This window comes from Aythya fuligula, chromosome 8, assembly GCF_009819795.1.
Source record: "Aythya fuligula isolate bAytFul2 chromosome 8, bAytFul2.pri, whole genome shotgun sequence".
NCBI classification, from domain to species: Eukaryota; Metazoa; Chordata; class Aves; order Anseriformes; family Anatidae; genus Aythya; species Aythya fuligula.
The window spans coordinates 14,540,973-14,557,746 of NC_045566.1; the positions used below are offsets into that span (position 1 = coordinate 14,540,973).

General features: G+C 39.6%; 1 protein-coding gene across 6 annotated transcripts in view; it reads right to left on the reverse strand.

Annotated features, from left to right (window-relative positions):
• The window catches only part of TTLL7 (tubulin tyrosine ligase like 7), a 72,335-nt gene extending 55,819 nt beyond the window's left edge, over nucleotides 1-16,516 (reverse strand). For 3 of the 6 annotated variants that reach the window (XR_004253554.1, XM_032192658.1, XM_032192656.1), the window contains exons 1-4: nucleotides 16,388-16,516; nucleotides 7,658-7,698; nucleotides 530-618; nucleotides 277-323 (exon numbers count right to left, since the gene is read on the reverse strand). The gene's annotated coding sequence lies outside the window, so the exon portion shown is untranslated. The remainder of the gene's footprint in view (nucleotides 1-276; nucleotides 324-529; nucleotides 619-7,657; nucleotides 7,699-16,387) is intronic. The other 3 variants (XM_032192657.1, XM_032192659.1, XM_032192660.1) reach the window with 3 other exon arrangements.
• Between the last annotated feature and the right edge of the window lie 258 nt (nucleotides 16,517-16,774).

The following is a 16,774-nucleotide window of genomic DNA, read 5'->3' on the forward strand; positions in this document are numbered from 1 at the left end:
TGGATCATGCACACATAACTGCAGCAGTACTGTTGGGTTGTGATTACGTTACAATCTGAGTCAATTCCTGTAACTATGATAAGATTTTACTTATAAAATAAGCATTACCCAAAACCTGTGTTCAGCTACAACAACGTAGAGGCACCTCTTCCCAGTAACCCACCTGAAAGACCTGTTTCTAAGAGATTGCTTTTAATAACATGGAAGAAACTATTATATTTCCAAACCGGGACTTGTTTAACCTTGGCAACTCAGCTATCAGGAATCTGCACTCACCCTCAGACAGAAAAGGACTGCAATTCCCAGCATATACAATTTCCCACCTGAAATCAAGATGCACATAAATTAATGAAGGTTTGTTGCTCTCCCATATTGATTCAAAAGCAACTGAATGAAAATGATTAACCTACAAATGGAGAGAGACTTGTGAACAAGAAATTAATGCATCTTTTGTCAGGTTAGCACATTCTTATACAAATGAATACTTTGAATAGAAGCAATCTAGGGAGAATAAAAGATGATCTATTACCTTTACAGTTGCCTGGCAAGGTGTAAGAGCACCAGCAGGAGAGCTACATTGCACGCAATCCTGTCCTACAGAGCCAGAAGTCAAAACACCTGCATAAAAACACCAAGTGCAGAGACCAGGGAATCAAAGAAGCAGAAACTTTTATTTTCCAGGGACATCAGAGGTCAGGCACTCTTGCTAGAGAGGCACAGGGTCACACATGAACAGGAACATAGGCAGATACTTGAATCCAAAGGGAACAGTCTGAGCAAGGTTCAGCAGAAGCAATTAGACAAAGGTAATAGTGACAGAGGCTGAGAGGGTGCCTGGGTGAAGAGCAGTGTGAAGAACAGGTTTCGTAGTTAATGGAATAATCCATGTTTCCTTGTTAACAAGTTGTAATTCATTGTAGAAAAAAAAAAATGCTGTTACACAAACTTAATCAGAAAAAGCTATTCAAGTGCCTGAAAAATATTCTTCTGGCCTAGATTATATAAAAGCATTTTTGAACAAATCACTCTTTCATTTCCCAAGTTATTTGCTCCACACTGCTTCCGAGCGATCTCTGCCTTTCATGATCTTTCATTTTCAATCCTGATGCAGTGTGGAGCTGAAAAGGTTATTTTTAGTCTCTAAATACTAACTTGCATGCCATCTAGTCCTTTTTTTCCCCTAGGAGTAAGCATCCAAGAAAATGGTTGACTTAATCAGATCAAAACAAAGACTGGGGGAATCAAATTCAAACTTAAAATAAAACACAGCAACTTGAGAATCTGTTCCAGAGAGTTACTCAAGTCAAGAAGGTTCTCCCAGGATCATACCAGTGACTATCAAACCACTGCTGCATAACCTAACAACAAGAGATTGCTTTGCACATGTACATTTAAAATACATGTAGATGTAATTTAACAGATTTGAGCATTAAGAATGATAGATTCATTTACTAACAAATCACTCTAAGCTTGGTAACCAGTTTGAAAAGCTACATTGGCCACTCATAGGCTTAACTTTACATGTATGAACTGAAAATTCGATTTCAGAGCTTAACCAATGGTATATATGATAGTAGCTCTCAATGACAACTGGCATTTCTTAAGTTTCTTCCCATTGTATCCTATTTCTATATTTACTTAGGTGAAATGCTACAAAAATTGGATTGTCAATTTTATTTGAATTAAATTGGCTTCTTTGTGACAAGTAATCACTCAGCAACGGTAGAATATTTTAGTATATAGATTTTTAAACTAGCAGACTGCTTTCCTCTGAGTTCATTAGTGCTATTTACCCACTGCTGTCAAAAGTGTCTGGAAATGCACAGTAGCTAGGAAGAAATCCACAAAGCTCCCGACATAAGGAGCTTTCACCCTGCGATGGAGACACGCTTAAGATACAGTTACATAACTTGGCAGCTGACCACGGGGATGGAAGGGCAGCATCCCAGTACTCCCCTCCCCAGTTACCTGGAAAATTAAAATAACAACAGTTTCACAGAAACATGAAAAGAAAGAAGTGAAAGCAGTCTTCAGAGCAGGGACCCAGCAAATATCAGAGTTCTGTACTGTCAGTCTGACCTAAATAACAAAGATTTCTGCTCCCTTACATCTCAGGATGTGAAAGCCTATATCCACTGTAGTAGGGAAGGCTTTGCTACTTATTACAGAAAGGCCGTTATTTTCATCCAACAAGAAATTCACAAACACTGATCAGAACTTCTCAATATATTAGTGATACATCTAGCACTATCAATACTATCTATTCTTCTGAAATATGCACAAAGTACTTCCTCTGTGTATTGAACTCTGAGATGAAAAAAAATTCTGAAGACCAGGAAAAAAAGAATAAAAAATCTTCATCAATAGGAAAAAAAAAAAAAAAAAAGATACCATGTGAAATTGTTCAGTTACACAAAACTATAATAATCTGTTGACCTGGAATTAAGCTATAAAATGCAACTGCAAAATGAGATTGAAACATGACCAAAAACTATAATAGAGACAAATGCCATCTTCACTATCATCCTGAAATAGCAAAGTAACAATTTGCAGCCATTAAACCACTGAATTAAAAACATCATAGCCTTTCCCAATTTTTTTTAATATGTCTTGACAAAATGTGAGCAGAGCTAAGCAGTCTGATTTAACACGCTAACAGAACAATTTGGTGGCAAGTTCTCACTCCTACAGAGAAATTCTAGATGCAAAAAGCAATCCTCATTTTGAGGCTCTGTGTGTTATCAAAGTGATCAACTTGTTTTAAAAAGGCTATCAGTCAGCTGGCTTCAAAATGCATACACGTTAGCAATTGTTTTCCTTTGACATTCTGAAGTCAAAGCAAAACTATATTAATTTCAAAAGCATTTGTTCTCAACATTAAATGAGATGAGATGTTTATTCACCAGTTCTTTCAGATGAAGCGAATGTACAAAGTGCTCAGGTGCTTGGTTAGCTAAAAGCTATATAAGAAAAAAAAAAAAAGGGGGGCATGATTCAACACAGCTTAAACTTTTTTGAATCCTGTGCAGTTCTGTAAACTTTCAAGTAGTTTATCCAAATGGCCAGCATTTTTAAAACTTACAACTGAACTACCAAACAGCAGCTGAAGTAACAGCACTACCTCTGAATCCAGAAGTTACAGTTACTTTAATGAGAGCTAAAGTTTATAACTGCCATTTCACATCTGAGACCTGAATCAGCAAGTTGAAGATTGATTTTCAGCTTAAAAAAATGACCTTCAAAGTGTCTTTCATAGCACAGCACACAATATGACTGTCTGTTGGTTCATTCTCACCCTTCAAAAGCCCTTTTTAAAGTGATAACATATTTCAAACTGTTAGCAAAATATAGTTTCATACGTTCTGTATATTGGAAAAAAAGAGGAAAAAGAAAGTAAGATAGAATCAGTAAACTACAATAAAAAAAAGGACAATATTTGTACCTATTTCCTGTTCCGTAGAACATAGGAAGTATATTAATGAAAATGCATGTGAAACAGACCTGTATGACTTAGAAATCAATAGCTTGAAAAACCGCAAATTCATGTAACATTCACAATAGCAAGGAAAAATACCGACAAATTAGATCAGATAACTAGAATGCCAGTTTTTGTGTAGTAATATTTTAGGTTCAGAAAGCATACTTCTGCATCAGTCACTACTAACAAAAAAAAAAAAAAAAAAGCATGGATAATGCCTAGGTCTCCTACTACTGTACATCACTTCAGTTAAGTGTTGATTGCACAGTCTTCAACACTACATCCATCAGCAGGAGAACAGTTTACTAACTCCACAACAGAACATATTCCTGCTCCACGATCCCAATAAGTCCCACTGAACACTGCTGAATACAAACCTATCTTAATTTATTGTAACTACCTACCTCAGTAGTAGCAGCAATAATCCTACTGTCATTTAAACTAGCATTGGAGTGTCATACGTATTTTCAGCCTACAAACCACACTAGTGTGCATTGGCCACATTTTCTCTGCAAGCAACAGGTGGCTGGCATTACATCCAGCAGCCACAGGGAGGCTGGACCCCAATCACCCCAAAGGAAGCATTCCCTTTAGAAGAGACAGCTGAAGGACCTTTGTTTGTTTGTCTTAGGGACCACAAGTGTAGGAAGCTGTATGGAATGTCAGACTGCCCAACGCGCTTTGTGGTGAGACAGCTACTGCCACTAATGAAAGAAACGATGGAAGAGTCCTATTATAATAATGGGCCAAAATGATTATGTGCAATACTAAAATTCTGATAATTAAAAATGTGCTTTCAGTAGAGGAAAGGGTAAATGAGAGCGAGTTAGGAAAGGAATAGAGCTGTGGCACCTGTGGGATGATCCCTGCTCTGCGTTTGACTTTGTGGTGCACCATCCATGCTCTTCATTACAGCCTGTCAACACATAGCACCACCTATCGCAGGGCATTTTAAGTTGTGTACACCACACAATCACTGATGGCATTGAACTATTTATTTCTTTTTCTCTCATTCACTTCTCAAACTATTTATTTCTCTAGGAAGAGCTAGGGATCATAGGGACCTACAATTCAGGACATTTCAATGTCTTACATACATCAACTTATTTATCTCAGTATAACAGAAATAGTGCTATTCCTTTAATGAAGCTGCTGTATTTGCAATAGCTCCTTAATTTATAAGTAGGCCATGTGGGGGGATTTACTAGGGATCCTGGGGGAGGAGGAAGAAAGTCTTTAGAAAGCTCCCCCTCACTCATCAAATTCCTCCTCCTCACTTCCAGTTGGTGGCATTGGCTTGGTGTGAAAATGGCCTCAAGTTCAGGGATCCATGAGCACATATCATTTCTAGAGATCTCTGTATTTCAAGATCCACACCTCCACACCTTAGTCCCGCGTGAAGTCTGTCCATTACATCTTATATTTGACAGGCCTGTACTTCATGGACCTATTTCAGCGTTCCTGAACACAAACTGCAATCATCACACATGGCCCACGAAGGCTCTGGTTGAGGATTACATCATCCTGCTTTACACTGTCAACAGTGTAAAGCTGTTATGCTGTCAACATAAGAACGTTTGCTAGTTTAGCAATAAGGATGAGACTCCCACTGCTGCCTGAAATATAAATTGGCAGACATTAGCCTGCAATTTCAGCACCTAATGCAAAAAGAAAGAAAAATAATGGCTTGAATATGGTACCAAGAGCACTTAAAGAAACATCTATTCAAGCTCTCTTTGACCATGATAGTACAAGAAAGGTGCTCTTGCATGACCACTGAATTGTTTATCATATTATATGGATACTTCCTACTATCAATCAATTTGCTCAGCTTCACTGGAAACGCCCGCATGCATGTATGAGGGCTGGTACCTGACTCCTAATATTGTGATGACCAGATTACATGCTGATATACTCTAAGTAAAACACTACTGCAACAGCACTCAGTGGTAGTAATATTTTACAAATAACTGAAAAAGCTAGCCAGAAACTCCAGCGGCTACAAAACACTACAACAAAAACAAGCTTTCCTCCCCACAGTTTAATATTTGGGGCTTAACGTGGTGCCATCAATTTGAAAATAGTTTTTACAAATGAAAACAGGAGAAAATGAGCAGCTTCAAAAGGATGCGAGTCCTCAAAAGCCTCTCTAACTGGATTGACCCAATTTGCAAAAATTCCTTTAAAGACTGAATTGGTTTCAAACCCCCTGTGTTTTGCTATTTTAATCCATTTTAGGGGATCTAAATAGAGAGTCTGTCTTCATCAGTAATGAGACGTGACTCTAATATACAAAATATTCCTATAATAGGATATATATTGCTCACCTATAGATAAATATACCATGTAGTTGAAAAGCTTAGAAAAATAACATGCCTTAAATGCTGAATATAAACTTATTTCTTAGAAGGTCCAAAATAAGAAAGTAAAATGACGTACACCAGACCTTCTACACACCAGCTTTACTTTTTGCTTCGAAGAAAAAAAAGCATGAGAATAGTCTACCAAAAAGTAGTTTTCCAGGATATGTTTGAACTCAGAGGATCAGAATAATGTACTTTCTGAATCATAACCTCAGCCTTACTGATGCAACCCTGTAGTATTGAAAAGTTTATTTATCAGGTCAGAGACCACATTGACAATGGCATTGTGGGTTTTTTTGTAGTTAAAATAACTCCAAAATCTGAGGGATAAGTGACCTAGTATGCCTGTTTCCCTTCACGACTTGAATCACAGCAGTAGCACAGATCCAAATGTGGAACAATATCACAGTTAGCCCTGTACTCATCTATCTTGGTCAGCTCCCAAAAAGCAACACTTAAAAGCAATTGGCTCTGGCATGTTTGCTTGTTTGTTTTTAATAGCAAAAAGGCATTGTCTGTTAGGTAAGAGCTATACTCAAGAAATGTACTGAAATAACAGTCCTCAGCCTGAGGCTAGAGAGCCATGGGATATTTAAATCATTTACAGGTCTCAACTTGATTTTTCACTGCTTTTATCTTAATTGTTGAAACTACACTCTCAGTGAAACAGAAGGGCATAAACTTACACAGGCAAATACATGCTGGCTGCAGAATTAACTGTTTTACAAATAGTCAAAAGAAACAAACACACTCATTTCTTATTATGCTATAATAAACCACCCCCCCACAACCTAAAACATGGATGACATGGTCCACATTTTTTTTCAATGAATTATGTTAGGCAGAATATTACAATGTTTATTCTTCTGTGCTTCTGACAAAATTTGTCTCAAGTCTGGAGGGTAAATGCAAACAAGCTATATGTCACAGGATATTCTCCATAGCCCAATAAAGCAAATGTAGACATTTCTATTGATTTTCGTGGGCTTAAAATCACAGCGTTTCAGCTCCAGAACAGCCCTGATGGTGGCACAGTTCAGGAATATAATTAAAACACAGGTCAAAACTATAGTCTATTTAAATCAAATCTTCAGCACAGTAGCAATTACAGCTAAAAATAACTGAGTTGCCTCTGAATTTCTGTCTTTCTTGACAAAGATTATAAGCTTCACGTATCGCTTTTATAATTGGTTGACAGTCTAGATGCAGTGCTTCTTATTTCACAGCTCATGAAATATTCACAAGTTCAGAAACAGGAGTTACTCTGCAAGCAGTATATAGATATATTCATATATCTATAGGAAAAGTTCCATGTTGCTCTCCACAAGCATGTTTTACCTTGCTAATAGAGAAAGATTTACTGTATTACTGTATTCAGAAGATGCTCCTTAATCTAGCTCTCTTTATTATAAGGAAAGATAAACTGTGAGCTCCAGGATGTATGAGGAGGAAAAGAAAAATAAAAAGAAACTAAGAATAGGAGCAAGATTCTCAGAAAAGAACTCATTCCAAAATATGTAGAGAAGTACAGAACACATAGGCATTCAAATTGAAGCTGGTGTATTTTACTTAACATAGCCTGCAATAAAAAGCAATATTCAAAAAAAAAAAAAAATGGTAGCAGCATGTGGCAGTATGATATACCAAATTCTTCTGCACACAAATTACTGATGAGAGTGCAAATTTTTTATTTATTATGAATTTAACTGACAAGATTACATCCCACAGAATAAATAGTCATACCAAGACCTCCTACTGATATGGAAACAGATTTAAAATAATTCCACAGTAGAAGTAGCAAAATGAATTCACTTACCTGCTAGTGTTGCATTGCTGAGACTGTCAAAAGAGTCAGCCCTGCGGAAACAGATTTTTCTATCAATAATTGACAGATGATACAGTTTTAGGCAGCACTCATAGACCAGGGAAAGACACGCTGCAGCAGCAGCTCCTTCCCATTTAGCCTAGCCCTAGCACTTTTTAGATCTCTTCCTTAACCCTTTCTAGGTATTTTCTCTGTTTCAGGCAAAAAAGAGAAAGGCATGATACATGCTATAAGAAAAGAATACATTATTTTTCCACTTTACTTAGAGTGTGACAAGAGCTGTGGGAAGAAAGTCAGTGGGATTAGTCATAACAATAAGCTAAAGTGAAGTGAAATCTAAAAACAGAAAATGACTCAGTGATTGGGAAGGAGTTATACCAAAGGCATTAGGCACTATAACAAGAACAATGATTTCTCTAGATGTAGAATTGAATTAAGAGGTCAAGACCACAATAACATAAAATAGTAGCACAGAAGTAAGCTAAGATGAACAGTTCATAAATTGCTCTAAGAAAAACAGTTATGATTCTCTTCCTGGTTCGTACTGACAGATTTCTAAAGCTACCAGTAGAAGAACTGACATTTTTTCCAAGTACTGGCATTGCATTACAAGCAGTGCACATATATGAACATGCAGCGAACTACAGCTTTCACACAGGACCTTTCAAGTGAGAAAATTCTGAGTTCTTTAAGCGATGCGGTAACAGATATTTTGGAAATGGTGGCACATCTCTATGTGACGTCAAGTTTGAACCAGTTTCAGAGCATTCAACTCCCTTACACAGATTCTGCAGAGGAAGCAGTACTAGACAAAGCCGACTGCACCGCTACTGTCACATCTGCCCTACAAAGACGAAGCATTGTAGTGAGTCAGATTCTAGTGAGATTGAGAGGGATATATACACATAAAGTGCTCTCAGTGCTTCTAGTTGTGGTGCCATCCTTCAAGAACCACATACAGGCAGAACAAAGCTGGGAACAAAATGTGCAAAGGCTACAACACACATAAAAGACATTGCCTCTTGCTTCCTCCTGCTTCATTTATGATCTGTAAGAGTACACATTCTCTCTACACCACAGGGAATGCCTTTCTTGCTTGCACATTCAAGTTCAATAGAAAATCAAATACTTACGCACCTATAGTGAAAATATGCAAAGAAATAAGGCTCTGAAAATTCCACAGCTCTACTACAGTTTGTTGCCATTTCCCCAACTCACGATAAGTATGTATGGCTCTCCCCTTCACATCAACCAGTAGGTAAAAAACACTACAATGAAATCCCACAGGTGACACTGCAATAACATTTATTCCTTAAACATAAAGAAGAATGGTGGATTCATCTACAGTATAGATGTTTGAGCTAATTTCTCTTGGCTGCCTTCAATCAGCCTACAGGCAGTCAGGGTTGGCAGATGCAGGTATCAGCACTGAAGCTGTATAAACACTGATAAAATGAATCCCATCCAAGTTGCTCTGCATGGAAATGTTTCTCCAGAAAAAAAAATAATAAAATAATAATAATAATAACAACAGAACAGAAGAATTAAGACTTCTACTTGGCACATGGTTTGACAGGTACATCTTCCAAAAGTGAAGAAGAAATGACTTCAAGAACTTTGAAACGGTGGGGAAGTTATCAGAAGAAACTCAGCGCAACCAACTGTGACACAATTACCTGTGGAAGCACAGAATCAACAGTGAAATCTGCACAGATTTCAATGCTGGGGAAAAAAAAAAAAAAAAGAAAAAGAAAAAAAAAAAAACTGCTTTACAAAACTGCTTTAGGAATGACTCTAGTTTACATTGTTTAAGTCAGCTTTTTCTTTCTGGGTCAATCCACGTTATTATTTTTCTTTCCTATTTAGAATCCAGCTGTTTATGTCATGTTGGTGAATCCCGAGATGCTTTCAACAACAGTTCTTTTGATTGGCGCTAACATGCTTCCAGTTCTTTGCAGTTAATAAAACCAAGTCAGACTTCCAACAAATGAAGACACTCTCCAATTCTTCCTCAGTTGTTTATCTAAATATTTTATTGCAGAACTTCTTGTGTAATATACTCTGTATTCTCAACAGAGCATGATGCTTGGTACAACTTCAAGGTATTTTTGATAATAATCATACGCATACAATCTTCCCAAATGTCGTAAAATGTCCGAACTCTTTAGCAATCCACTAATTTCAAAGTTAATTGCAGTTATAAAAAAAAAAAAAAAAAAGTTTTAAAGTTTTCAATGCAGTTTGAGGGTTTGTGTCAAGTCTTGTTTTCGCTTCGTGACGCATTCTGGTGGCTTTGCATAGAGCTAATACGATCCAGCCTCCACTTCCCTGCCCACTTAGCTCTGACAACCATTCTCCATTCGGTAGGATGACTGCTACTTAGCTTAACAGCCCTGTCTCCACGCAGCCTCTTTTCCTCAGGAAAGCTCCCGTTGATCACAGACTCCATAAGCTTTTGCTTGTAGAAGCTGGTCAAAACCCAGTCTTCAGTGAACCTACGTGCTAAAACTCTGTACTCTTCTCAAACTACTTCTGTTTCACTGCCAGAACACCTGATGAAAAATTTGAGTCACGGAGTGACAAGGGCCAGCTACTCCCTGAAAAATGATGGACCAGGAACCAAGGGCAATAAAAGGCGAGCAGGGCAGGAGCCTTGCCAGCCAGGACCCAAGCCAGATGAGAAGGTGAGCCCCAGGGATGAGAGCCTGCTTCAGTCAAGTCAGATCTACAGACAAGCTTGTGGTGATGAGGCAGATCCACGGTCAAGGTGTGAAGTTGATCCACAAGTCAAAGGCAGCACCACGTGCAGTGACAACAACCACAGTCAGACACAGTGCAGTGTCACTGAGCAGGTCCTTCGTGACATGGCAGGTCTGAGGTGGAGCTGGGAGGTCAGCCCACGGGCCAGGGTCCAGATCAAGGGGACCGTGTGCACGGCTGTGGCTGAGCTGGAGATCAGCGCTCCTGTGACGTACCTCAGAGAGCAGCTGAAGCCCTACAGTGTCCCTAGATGCATGGGTAGGGACACAGCAGGAGGATCCAGGCAGAACTGGATCTACTGCTGGTAGGATCTCCAAGCACCCTTAGCACTCTGACAGTCAAGTGCCTTCTTTAGGAATCTTCCCTGAAGTTACTGCTCGCAGAGGACTTCTCCCAGTAGCTCTACATATTGTCACAGTCCCCATTTTCTTCCATCAAACTGTTGCAGACAGCCTGCCTCAACTGGACTATTGATCTGTCATCTGCCAGTAGCCGGAGCAGCACTACCTATGCGTACCCATGACTGACTGGAATTTGAATCTTCTTTATCGATGAAGCTAAAGGGTGTGCTGGCTACCTGCAGCAGACATTCCCACACCCTCATTATATCTACTTTTATTTTCATTTCTGATAAATTTTATTTCATTTTCCTAGAAAATACCAAATACTTGCTTTCTATATTTTTTTGTGTTCATAAATGCTATTTTGGGCAAAAAGACTGTAAAGCCCTTTCATTTTCTCTTCAGACCAGGAGGCAACAGTAGAAAGTAATACACAGGCCTTCAGTGCCTGCTTGGGGTCATTAACTGGATCAATTCTCAACGAGTGTCCAAATTTTTAAATCCAGCTCCATATTGTTCCTTTATTTTTCTTCTGTTTCTTTACTTGCAGGATATTGATGTAGAGCAGCATCTGCAAGATGCTTGACTCTAAGAAAGTCCTTGCAGCACTCCAAAAATAGCACCGATTCCTGTTCCGTCATGCAGTAACGCCTTACTTTGCTCACTGAACATATCCTATCCAGCCTTAGAAATCTTCTTTTCAGCATACGCTTCCATTTTTAAAATGGTACAAAATATACCAAACTAAGTCATGTTCTCAGATCACTTTTTGATTTTTCAATAAAATCTTTTATTCAAATTAATGCCTAATTGTTAATACTTGCTAGTGTTTCATAGTCTTGCAAAAACTTCAGTTAACAGAAAGATCAAAAATTACAATAATATTATATTCCTCTAAAAAGCCACATGACATAAAATGCTATTTTATGGGTGTTTTGTCCAGATGAATAAGTTGCACATTTTTCAGACCTCTTCCAGCAAAGATTAGTATCATGCGCTTTAGAATACCACCACCCCCAGCCCAGAAAAGCTTGGAAGGATACAACAATAGAACAAATTCACAGAAATTTCACATTCAATGAACACTAAATACATGAGAACTGCCTACAAAATAAATAAATAAATAAATAAAAAATCCAAGAAAACGCAGAGACTCCCATAACATGGCTCTCCTATGTATTCTTCAGAAGCCCATTCTGAGCAGGTAAATAAGCACAATTTCCCCAACAAATCTCACAATCTTTTGCCCTGACAGTCCACTTTTTTTGGGTGTTCATAACAAGGATTTAGATCTTTGCCTTTTCAACTGCATAAATTCACAATTAAGCATCTGATTCCATTTTCTCATGCTATACTTCATTTGCACCCAATAGGGATATTACTGTGCTGGATTTCAAGTGCTAAAAATAAAACAAACACATGTCAACTGAAGGACAAAGTTGGAAGGAAACATGCTTTAATGTAACTAAAGAAGAATATATTTAGCATTTTGCTACTAAGCAAGGATGAAAATAAACTTGTCAACACATAGCTGCGTCTAACTCCAAAGCCCACAACCCACTTAATTCTTTCTGTAGCATTTATTATAGATGAGAAGTGGGTTTAGTTTTTCTTTCTTCTTAAAAGTGACTGTTGGTTCTCTCTGTGAGTCCTGCTGGCCAGAAGAGGCTTCTAAATTGCAGCATAAAGCACTTCATCCTTTTAGGCATCAGTTTTTCTATCAATTAACAGTAATGTAACCATCCAAAGTGCATTTGAGCAGTGGTACATATGAGGCTTCTTTCTGGAATCCTTCCAAGACCAAATTCAAACATAAGTGGGAGTTGCCATGCCACTTAATCCACAGAAAGAAAAGAAAAGGGAGAAAAAAAAAAAAAAAAAAAGGAAAAAAAAGGTCCTAAATCAGAAAGGAGCTTTCTTTTATATTTCTTCCATTATTATTAACTGGTGCTCACCATTAAGAATACTGTTTCCTTGTTCCCAGAAGTTAATGTTGATAATAAGACACGTGAATATATTCTGAAATATTACCTTTGAAGCAAAACTTTTTTTCTTTTTTTTTTTAAAAAAAAGGAATACCTATGTTTTTAACATTTTAAACTACTGAAACGTATACCTTTAGCACATGAAAAGAAACGTTGCAACTATATATGTACATCTTCATTTTGGAGATACCATATTCAGACTAAAACTGATACTGAAGGCAAGGACTATTATTATATATTTAATCCTTTAAAATGCAAAACCAAGAAATTATTCTATTAGGCAAGACCTTGTTTCCTGGTATATAGAATTCAAGGCAAGAGCAAAAGCATCTATAAACGTATAAATTAGTATGGTAATTTGTATATGGCTTTGTATAGGTGTATGAACACGTAAGACAGAAGGCAATTGAAACTCCTTTGCAAGCAATAACTTTGGGAACAGGCAAAATATCAAATATTTTAGGTGCTACAGAGTCTGAGGATTCCTACAACTACCGCCACAAAAAAACAGTATCTGATAGAGCAAGGCAGCATGAAGCCTCCTTGGCTTGAAAAGGTTCCAATCATAAGGGTAACTACTGTGGAACACAGATTTGCTCAAATATCCAACCAACGAAAACGTTGACCACTTCAGCATGTCACAGGTTTTTCCTCCCACATCCACTCAGTTACAGATGCTTCTCTTACCCACCAGCATAGTCAAGATCAATGAAATCAGTTCTAAATCAAAAATATATTAATATTTTAAATATTAACATTAGAAAAGGTTCCAGTAAACTTTAAAGGCAGCTCATAATGTCTGCAGAAGGAATAACTGTGAATTACCATTCTGGCAAGGCTTTAGTTGAGTCTTAATGGAGCTCTAAAGAGCTTCCTCCTAATTAATAAGGTCCAATTTAAATCATACTGCTGGAAGTCAAACAGCCCCATTTAACTTCTAAAGTGTATGGAAAATAAAAGTGAACCTCTTGCCAGATATTCTGAAGTTCATAAGGGAAAACCAAAATCCAGAAAATATCATCTGAAAAATATGCTGTGGTACTTACAATTTATTTACTATTATTTTTATTTATTTATTTATTTATTAACTTTGACAGTTTGTATGCATCTTTCCAAATAAAATGAACTCCCACTATCTACACACAGACTCTTGCCCTCTTTTGGGAAAAGACTAATCCCTCCCCCCTCAGACCATTATAGAGTCTCTGTGTCAACTCTGGATGATGGAAATACCTCAGGAAAAAAGTAAAAGACTGACAAGCACTCTTTTTTTTTTTTCTTCATGGACTGATATAAAGCCTATCAATATGATTTTAGTGCTTTTATGATTTATGGTTGGCCCAAAAGTCACAATACTTCAGGGCAATGATAACTCTCCAAGTGCTCTGCAGGTCTGCAGAAACTTGAAGACATGGAAAATAAGCATTGTTGATGTCAATGTTTTTTCTTTACACCAATAAAATTGATGCACAAAATCAAAAAACGTTAGTGGTTCACATTGCAACATGTTGTCACACTCATTTTTGAAGACAAGACAGAAGTTTTACGCAAGTAGATACAAAGTAGCTGGGGAAATGTTATCATTAATTTCACTTTTTCAGACATCAAAATTTCATTTCAATTTTCTTGCTTTTCCAAGGATTTCCATCCTTTAACAACATGTTCTTAATTTATATGAATGAATACATGTAAAAGAATCTATTAATGCAACATTATAACAGAAAAAAAAAAAAAAAAAAAAGGAAAAAACAGAACATTAGAAAGCATGGAATTACAAAAATGACTCATTTGCCATATGTGTGCTGCAGACATTTTTAAACCATATAATAAATACCCACAGATGGAGATGATTTAAATCAAGAAATCATGCTTCAGTCTTTCTTGGTGCTGACAGCTCAAAGCGGGCACTTTCAGCAGTCAGCGTAAGTATGCCACATTTAATTTTCAAAATAAATATTTATGGCTTTCATTATAAACATACAGCATGAAAAAAGATCTTAGAATAAATCATATTTATACAAAAAGATTTCAAGATGGTTTATTGTCCAACTGCTTGTTGACCAATTCACATCCCAGTTCTTCAGACTTGTCCACAACCTAATCTACACTGCCCATTTAACACTGGTCACTTCAGAAGAGATAGGGAACAAACCATTAGTTAATTGCAAACCTGAGCCTCAGACTGCTGAAATGGTTCCTAAGTTGCCAGTATAATTACCAAATAGCTGCTGATGGGCCTGATGTCCTGGCCTCTTTAACACTTCCAAATTGATGGGCAGACCTCTTTGGAAGTACGTGGCACGTACCCAAACTATCAGAAATATAGAAAGGGGGCATCTTTCAAAAAGAAACAAGCAAAAAACTGGCAACCAGTGGTCTAGACTTTCTTGCATAATATTACTGATACCTACAGGTAAAAAAACATTCTTTCCTCAGGGAAGAATTCCCAGGCAGCTCACATCATTTCCTGAAACATTGCAGCATTTGTCTTCAGAAAAGCTGGCTTCAAACTTAATAATTTCTTATATTAGCATAGATGATATGTTTGCTCACCACACAGGAAAAATCCCTGGCACTACAACTGTTTCTGTCATACCTTTGTTCAAAGTAATATTGATAGGTATTCTTTTCATATTTTCTGTTCTGGGAAACAGGATTTCTAGGCTGAAAAACTACATCCTTGTACTTGAAACGGGGGCAAAAACTACCGATGCCAAACCACTCTGTAGATTTTGAGATAACGTTACAGAAATTGGGTGACAACCAATTCCTGCACACAAAAGCACTTCTCATCTTTCGGCTGTGAGAACAGCCAGTGAGATTTCTGTGAGTGTTAGCTGGATAGGCAGCACCTGCAGGTGCTAACAATCAGTTAAGTGCTGGGGCAGAAAGGAATACCGTATCAGCTATTTTCTGCATGGCTGGTTTGGGTATTTTTGAGAAGCAATACATTTGGATTTCGGTAATCAAAACGCAAATACATGAGAAAGGCACAAGCATGATCAGAACTGAGACGCTACACCGTTTTTTGAGCTCAGCAACACGTTCAGACGCAGCACCAACCGCCTCCCCTTTTGCTCACAGTTCTGTGACGCTTCAAACGCAGAAACTGACCCAGCACGGACCTTCAGCCGCCGGCAGCGAGCACAGGACGAGGACACTGACACGGCCAGAGCTCCAACTTGCCCTACATCCAGCCTCCACCAGGCACCTCTGCCCGCAGATTTCGGTACCATTCGGTACTATTTGGCCCCAGCCAGCCAGCCCCCCGCTAGAGATGCCGGACTGCGGCTGCAAACCCCGAGGGCACCAACCCCGAGGGCACACCCCCCGCTCCGCCGCTCGCTCCCCGGTCCCCCCACGCTCTCACCCCTGACGCCCGCTCCCCTCTCCTTCCCCACCGCCCTCCTTCTCCTCTTCCTCATCCTCCCGCTCAGGCGGCGATGCTGAATCACGGCGGGCAGCCTCGCGGCTCCGCCGCCTCTCCCCGGGGACAGCAGCCCAGCTGTCGGCGGAGCCCCCCCGCCTGCCGACGGGCAGGGGGCTGAGGAGAGGCGGCGGGCAAACGGCCGCCGGCAGGGGCGGCACGGGCGGAGGGGGGGATGCAGGCGCCCCGCCGCTCCCCTCACCGTTACCTGGCGGGGCGGCCCCAGCACCGCGCTCCTCTCGGGGGGCTCCTCTCGGGGGGCGCCCCACGGGCGGCGCGGTGATGTGAGGGGCGGTGCGGCGGAGCTCCCCCCCCAGCAGCGCAACCCGCTCCGCCGCCCGCCGAGCCGGGCACTAGCGGGAGGTGGAGCGGGAGCGTAGGGCTGAGAGTCAGGGACAAACCATTCCCTGCGCGGGGGACACCGCCGGCGGCCGGCCGGGCGGAGCCGAGCAGACCGAGCCCGCCCACACGGGGACGTGCCCGCACCGAGCCGCACGGTGTATCCGGAGCGGGGTAAGGTGGAACTGAGAGCGAGGCCAGCCCCGTGGAGCCGCCAGTGTCCCTCTGCCTCCCCCGCCGGGGCCGGCAATGGGAG